Raw genomic sequence first — 7,080 nt, 5'->3', positions numbered from 1 at the left:
TTGAGAAGGGAAAATAACAGCCCCGCAGCGACGTCTACCGCCTCATCCCTGGAACGTGGTACCTTACTTCTCAGATAAGGTTAAGGACTGAGAAAGAGAGACAGAGAGAACCCTGGGTTATGCACATGGGCCCAAAACTATCCTTCCAAGTGGAGAAATGTCCCAGCTACTGTCAGAGACAAGAGGGAGTGGAGAGATTCAAAGTGCAACAGTTGCAGGGTCTGAAGGTGAAGGAAGAGGCCATGGGCCAAGGGCAGCAGTGACTCTTAAAAGCGGGGAACGGCCCTCGGCTGACAGACAGCGAGGAAACAGGGACCCTGGTTTTGCAACCACAAGGAGTGAGCTCTGTCAATAACCCCACTGAGCAGGAAATGGATTTTCCCCCAGAGCTTCCAGAAAGGAATGCAGTTGGCCCACATGTTGCTTTTAGCCCAGTGAGACCCTTGCTGGCCTCCCAGAACTGGGAGATAATAAATGTATGTTGTTGATCTTATTAAGTTTGTGGTGATTTGTTATGGGAGCAAAAGAAAATGAATACAGCTTTTACCAGGCCAAATAATGGCCAAGTCGGCACGGATAAAATCAAATACAGATCTTCCTCAACTTACGATGGGATTATGTCCCTATAAACCCTTCGCAAACTGAAAATTTTGTAAGTCAAAAAGCATTTAATACCCCTAACCTACTGAGCATTGTAACTTAGCCTCACCCACTTTATTTTTTTTTAAGGTAGAGAAGACAAAATTTATTCTAGTAGAAGAACACAACAATAAACCAACGGCTTTCGAATATTTTCACCACCACCCACAGTTGCAGCACAATTTACGTCACCTTCCAGTAAACACAGACACATACGCGTGCACATATATGAAACTGAAACTTGTTTCACAAGGCAATGCTCATCTCGTAGACTGTCAGCATCTCAAAAGATGACCGGAAACCTGCTCTCTAGCAAAGCTAACTTTGTTAGACTCGCTGCGGTGATGGAGAACGCGACCTTGACAATCTGAGTAGGGGGAGGTGAGGAAAGGAAATTTATAGGTTTGGGGTCTGGACTCAGGTAGTTCAAAACAGGTCTTTTAAGACAGGAATCAGTTGGAGCCTGACCTACTTTAAACATGCTCAGAACACTTACATTAGCCTGCAGTTGGGCAAAATCATTTAACACAAAGCCTATTCCTTAATAAAGTATTGACTGCCTTGTGTAATTTATTGACTACTGCCCTGAAAGTAAAAAAAGAGAATGGCTGTCTGGGTACAGAATGGTGGTAAATGTACGGGCTGTTTACTCACGTGATGGTGGGGCTGACTGAGAGCCACAGCTGCCACCTGCTGCCCAGCATCACGAGAGTGTATATCATCACGTACCGCCAGCCTGTGAGAAGATCCAGATTCAAAATTCGAAGTTCAGTTTCTACTGAATGCGTACTGCTTTCACAACATCATAAAGTTGAACAACCGTAAGCCAGGGACCATCTACATCTGAAACTTGGAGTTTCCACGTACAGAAATGGACATCTTGAAGTAAAAGGCATCATTTAGGGATTTCCCTGGTGGTGCAGTGGTTGGGAATCCGCCTGCCAATGCAGGGGACATGGGTTCGAGCCCTGGTCCGGGAAGATCCCACGTGCCGCGGAGCAACTAAGCCCATGCGCCACAACTACTGAGCCTGCGCTCTAGAGCCCACGAGCCACAACTACTGAGCCCACGTGCCACAACTACTGAAGCCTGTGTGCCTACATAACTTTATTTATTTATTGTCAACTGTAGATCTTTTCTTGTGCCCTTGAGTGTTTTGCCTGCCCCGAACTAGGAGATATTAAATTATCTAAGTTCAGCTGCGTTTGTAAATATCTTGGTTAGCAAATCTATTAGGCTTTGTCTGGATAAACCCAACTTCTAAATTTAATGTTTTCGTGTTTTTTAGAAACAAATCTATGCCTAAATTATATCCACGCCGTGTGTGCAGCTCACATTCTGCAGACACTGGTCAGTCGTGCATTGTGGCAACTCAGACTTAGGACCGTAGTTAAATACAGAAAGAAAAGTTTGGTATTAAAAACATATTTCCAGGGCTTCCCTGGTGGCGCAGTGGTTGGGGGTCCGCCTGCCGATGCAGGGGACACGGGTTCGTGCCCCGGTCCGGGAAGATCCCACATGCCGCGGAGTGGCTGGGCCCGTGAGCCATGGCCGCTGAGCCTGCGCATCCAGAGCCTGTGCTCCACAACGGGAGAGGCCACAGTGGTGAGAGGCCCATGTACCGCAAAAAAAAACAACAAAAAACCATATTTCCATGTCCCACAAAACTCATCATAGTAAATGAGCTTGGTTGAGAATATTAGTTTCTTCCTTCCCACCTGCCTTCCTTATTCCTTTTTCCTTTCCTTTATTCATCAAATATTTATGACATCCCCGCTATGTACACTGTGTTAGTGCCTGAAATCCAGTGACCAGCAAAACATGTATATTGTCGTCCTCATGGGGCTTTTGCCATTAAGGGTTCTATCAGGACATTAAATAACAGCACCAATATATATGAAGACACTGAAAATAACGTGTTTAAGAGACGCAGACCTACTAGAGAACGGACTTGAGGATGCGGGGAGGGGGAAGGGGAAGCTGGGACAAAGCGAGAGGGTGGCATGGACATATATACACTACCAAACGTACAATAGATAGCTAGTGGGAAGCAGCCGCATAGCACACGGAGATCAGCTCGGTGCTCTGTGACCACCTAGAGGGGTGGGCTAGGGAGAGTGGGAGGGAGACACAAGAGGGAGGAGATGTGGGAACATATGTATATGTATAACTGATTGACTTTGTTATAAAGCAGAAACTAACACACCATTGTAAAGCAATTATACTCCAATAAAGATGTTAAAAAAAAAATGATTTCTACCTCTCAGCCACGTGAGCATACAAGGAGAAGAAGGCCATCAGCAGACAAGGAAGAGGACTCTCACCAGATACCAGATCTCTCAGCACCTTTGATCCTGGACAGCCAGCCCCCTGAACTTAATAGTGGAAATATAAGAAGTTGTCAGATTCTGGGTATATGCTGATGGCGGAGTCAATAGGGTTTCTTGGAAGGCTGGATGTGGATTGTGAAAGAAAGTAGAGTCCAGGCTCGTGAGCCTGAACACCTGTAAGGATGGAGTTGCCATCAGCTAAGATGGGGAAGGTTGCAGGTGGGGAAGGTGTTAGAGGAGAGACTGCAAGTTCAGCTTTCCCACGTATGGATCTGAGAGGTTTATTAGATGCCCAAGGGAGACGGTGGGTCGGCAGAGCACATCTGGGGTTCAAGAGATCTGGGCTGGAGATGTAAAATGGGGAGGATTAGTACATGGGTGGATTTGAAGTAAGAAAATGCCTTGACGGAGAAGAGGATCGGGGACTGAGCCCCAGTGCACCCCGACATGAAGAAGTCGGGGAGAGGGACTTCCCAGGTGGTCCAGTGGGTAAGACTCTGCACTCCCAGTGCAGGGGGCCCAGGTTCAATCCCTGGTCGGGGAACTAGATCCCGCATGCTGCAACTAACAGTCTGCATGCCACAACTAAAGCATGCCGCAGGGAAGATCCTGCACGCCTCAACTAAGACCCGGCACAGCCAAAATAAATAAATGTATGTTTTTGTTTTTAATCTCCTTATAAAAAAAAAAGAAGTTGGAGAAAGAGGAGGAACCAGCAAAGGGGCTGAGAAGTAAGAATTTCTGCTTCAAGCCCTGCTCTCACCTCTCTCCACATCGTTACACGGGTGCTAGGACGCAGCCAGGCGTGTGGTGGTCCCTGGAGAAGTCCCCGCCTCCGTGTCTGTATTGGGCCTGAACCGGGGGCGCGCAATGCAAGGAGCTGACTAGCAAATGGGCACAGCGGGCCTTCCACGCGCAGGTGCCAGGAGTCGCCGCAGCTCTGCTGTTTGCATGCTCTCAGTCACTGGCCCTCGTTTATAAAAGGGAGATGACACACCGACCTCACGGGGTCCTGGTGAGGACTGAGTGAGAAGAGCCCCATAGGGCGCCCAGCCCAGGGTACGCACAGGATGACGAATGATTCGTACCCGCCCTTCTTCGGATCGCTTACCCTCGGTTATATAATTGGATGGTTCAGAAGCTAAAAATTCTGAGCTCTTCCTCAAGTCCTGCTGCTATTTTTACCTCTCCTTTCACAAAAGGTTACAGCCCTGTTGGGCTGTTGGAAAGAGGGCAGCCCTGAGTCACTTCCTCCCTCCCCTCTAGGGTCCTGCTGAGCCAAGCTGGACGGGACAAGGCTGTCCACCTAGCTGCCCGGGCCACGAGGGCTCCCGTTCCTTGACATCCAGGAGGGTTTTCATAAAACCACAGGTCTTGCCGGAGATGGGCTGACCTCTGACTTTCTGAATTGATCTCGCATCTTCACTGCCCTGACACCCACTTCCTGAAACTGATGGCTGTTCCTCCCCAAAGTAAGCAATGATTAGCAGGTGGTTGATGTTAAAATTTGAGGCTGACGTATTTGGACTTCAAATAAGTGATAAGACTCCTTCCTTTAAAAGATAAGAATGATGACATATACACACTACTATATATAAAATAAATAACTAATAAGGACCTACTGTATAGCACAGGGAACTCTACTCAATATTCCCTAATGACTTATATGGGAAAAGAATCTAAAAAAGAGCGGATATGTGTATATGTATAACTGACTCACTTTGCTGTACAGCAGAAACTAACACAACAGTGCAAATCAACTATACTCCGATAAAAATAAATTTAAAAATAAATAAATAAAACAGGAGAGTGAGTGTATAGCTGTGGTCCACAACTTGGCCGCAGATTGGAATGACCAGAGGCGCTTAAAGATACTGATGCCAGGGTCCCACTCCGGAGGCTCTGATATAGTCGGTCTGGGGTGTGGCCTGGACATTGGCATATTTTAGAAACTCCCCAGGTGACTCTGCTGTGCATGCAGGTGAGAGCTGATATAAGGTAAGTGCTTAGGTAAATGTCCTTTCTCTGCCCCCAGCAAGTGTCTCATCGTCTGGGGAGTTGCAGAGTACAGCTTGCCTTTCTCTGGCTCCTAGCTCGCCCATGTGCTATGGGTGCAGGTGAGACAGGAGAGGGAGGCCCTTGCCAGGTCATGGAAGGCAATGGCCATGCCAGGGAGTCTAGGCAGGATCTTGCTAGAACTGCTGTCAAAGTGTTTTCAGAGGGTTTGCAACGTGGTCATAGGAAATGTCTTCTGGTAACACCCGGGAGGACGGATTGCCATGGGGGTGGCTGGAGGAGGCCAGGAGACCACTGAGGTCCCAGTATGAGATGACAGGAGCCTGAATCAGGCCGGAGTGACGGCAAATGGCAGGAATGTGGAGAGCCGGGAAGTGGGTCTTCACCTTCTCCCCTAGGAGCTGATCCAGGCCCCCCAGCCCTGCTGTGTGGAGCCCGCCCTACCCATGGCCTCTTGGTTTGCTGGGGCTTTTGTCTGCAGGTCTCAATGTCTTCACTGAGTTATCTCTTCATCACAATAATGATCACATTTATTATGCTTTTGTTTGCAGGTCTCAATATCTTCACTGAGTTATCTCTTAATCACATTTATTATGCTTTTGCTTTAAAATGTGTGTGTTGGAGCGTTTCTTCCTATAGATAGTATTGTAGTGTTTCCATTTAACTCTGTAATTTGTAAAATGCCATTTCTGGTATGTTTCAAATAGATTCGCAGATGGTAACGGTTCATAAGCAAAGGGGTGATGATGGGGAAGTCGTTTCTTCTCAAGATCTTGAGCACCGACTGTGTGTCTCCTTGTCGTGGGGTGCCCTAGGGATGAGAATCATCTGGGCAGCCTGGGACCAGGGTCCACTCAGCCTTCAGCTCAGTGCGGGGCACAGGGCTCTAAAATATAAGGGGTCTTGCAGCACCAACCTTCTATGGTTGTCTCTGGTCGGCTGCTGGTGGTACGCTAGCAGCTCTCTGAAGAGTCCTCTGGCTCTATGACAGCTTCACGTTGGATATGACGTTATCCTCTTATAAAACAAGAGCCCATCTATATTTTGCAGAGTTCGGTCTATGGCGTACTTATAAACGTCAACCTCTTGTTAAACAGTCGATTCAGTAAGATGTTTCTGCAAAAGTAGAATCATCACAACACAGGCATTTACATCCTCTGAAGAATATGGAATCTGGTCACCTGGTCTCCCCACCCCCAAAAGCCGGGCAACTTGGAGGGGCGCCCAAGTGCCTTTGGTCAAGACCAAGTGCATCCAGCCATCCCGTTCATGGCTTCGCCAGAGCCACCTGCTGGCAGTGTCGCTTCTTCTCTACAAACTGGAGCGTAACTGCAGTTTTGGAAATTACAATCTCATCACCACTTTGAAAGAGCTCTTTGGTAATTCTTTGGGGAAAGCTAAGCACTATTTGGTGACACAGAGAGTTTCCTCTAACTCATTTTGGAGAGGGGGATGCTTGTGTGCCACATGCTATTTAAGTATGGCAATTCGGAGACTTCGGTACCCCAACTGGGAGCTCCTCTGCCAGACAGGGACCCTGAGGGTAGGACCCGTAGACAACTTCACCAGGCACAGGGTAAGTATTCAACGTGTGTTTGCTGAATGAATGGACAAATTAATAAATGGTTACATTCCAGGATCAAAACGGTTTTGAATTCAAATGTCTTAACTTTTACTTCATAAGAATTTCCCTGGGGGCCATATATAATTAACTCCTGTCTGTTCCAAACATATTCTATATGTTTTCTAGATTCTTCTAATACTGAAGAGGATGGGGGTGAGAATCATTGTTTATGGTGGCTAAGATTTTCCAGTAGGATTTATGATTAGAATGTAAGGCTTTCTTTAGTATAAAATAATATGTGAACAAAGGCAAGAAACCATATAGGAGAGAAATAAATGCCAGAAGAATTTTCCTCCTTCTTTTAGGTAAGACATAAGGAGGAGTCTTTTCAGGTTTTACCGTACAGAGGAGTCTTGTGAAAACTTCAATATTCTATTGCATTCAGCTGAAATAATGTAAAGCCTCAGTACATTTTTTTAAAAATTTAGTATCCAAGTAAGACAATCCCTTAACTATAAATATTAATCTTCA

The 7,080-nt window shown here is 46.7% G+C and overlaps 1 long non-coding RNA gene across 1 annotated transcript; it reads right to left on the bottom strand.

The window, feature by feature from the left end:
* Nucleotides 1-930: 930 nt before the first annotated feature.
* On the bottom strand, nucleotides 931-3,892 carry LOC137232953 (uncharacterized). Its single transcript, XR_010947246.1, has 3 exons — nucleotides 3,733-3,892; nucleotides 2,900-3,014; nucleotides 931-1,375 (listed from the first exon to the last, which is right to left on the bottom strand). It is a non-coding gene; the product is annotated as an uncharacterized lncRNA (long non-coding RNA).
* Nucleotides 3,893-7,080: the final 3,188 nt, after the last annotated feature.

This window comes from Pseudorca crassidens, chromosome 10 (genome assembly GCF_039906515.1).
Source record: "Pseudorca crassidens isolate mPseCra1 chromosome 10, mPseCra1.hap1, whole genome shotgun sequence".
Classification (NCBI taxonomy): Eukaryota; Metazoa; Chordata; class Mammalia; order Artiodactyla; family Delphinidae; genus Pseudorca; species Pseudorca crassidens.
Note: the sequence above shows the minus strand (reverse complement) of the source record. Positions and strands in the feature narration are given on the sequence as shown.